The following is a 739-nucleotide window of genomic DNA, read 5'->3' on the forward strand; positions in this document are numbered from 1 at the left end:
GATCCTAGAACAGAAAATAGACATCACTGGAAAAACCAGTGAAAAAACTTTGGAGTCTAGTTAATAGTAACATGTCAGTGTTTCTTAGTTCTGTCAAATGCGCCATGGCAATGTAAGATTAGGGGGAACTGGATAAAGGATATGTAGGAACTATTTGTATTGTCTTTGAAACTTTTATGTGAATTTCAAATTATTCCAAATTTTCATTAAAAAAAAAAAGACACTGGCCAGGCGCAGTGGCCTGTAATCCCAGCACTTTGGGAGGCTGAGGCAGGCAGATCACCTGAAGCCAGGAGTTTGAGACCAGCCTGGCCAACATGGTAAAACCCCATCACTACTAAAAATACAAAAAATTAGCTGGGCATGGTGTCAGGTGCCTGTAATCCCAGCTACTTAGGAGGCTGGGGCAGGAGAATTGCCTGAACCTGGGAGGCAAAGGTTGCCGTGAGCCAAGATCATGCCACTGTACTCCAGCATGGGCAACAGAGCGAGACTTCGTCTCAGCAAAAACAGACAAACACAAAACAAGCTCATGCCATCTGGACCCTGGTTCTTCAGCTTCATCTCATACCTCTCTCCTGACTCTTGGCTGATTAACCATTGTAGCCTCCTTTCAATTCCTCTAAAATATCATGCCATGGTTCCCTTTAGAACCTTTGTACATAGCTGTTTCTTCATGAAAAATTTTCCAGTTTTTCTCTCTTCTCACTCACTCTCTCACCTAATGAATGCTTTCTTT

Source organism: Cebus imitator, unplaced genomic scaffold (genome assembly GCF_001604975.1).
Source record: "Cebus imitator isolate Cc_AM_T3 unplaced genomic scaffold, Cebus_imitator-1.0 Scaffold410, whole genome shotgun sequence".
In the NCBI taxonomy this organism is placed as follows: Eukaryota; Metazoa; Chordata; class Mammalia; order Primates; family Cebidae; genus Cebus; species Cebus imitator.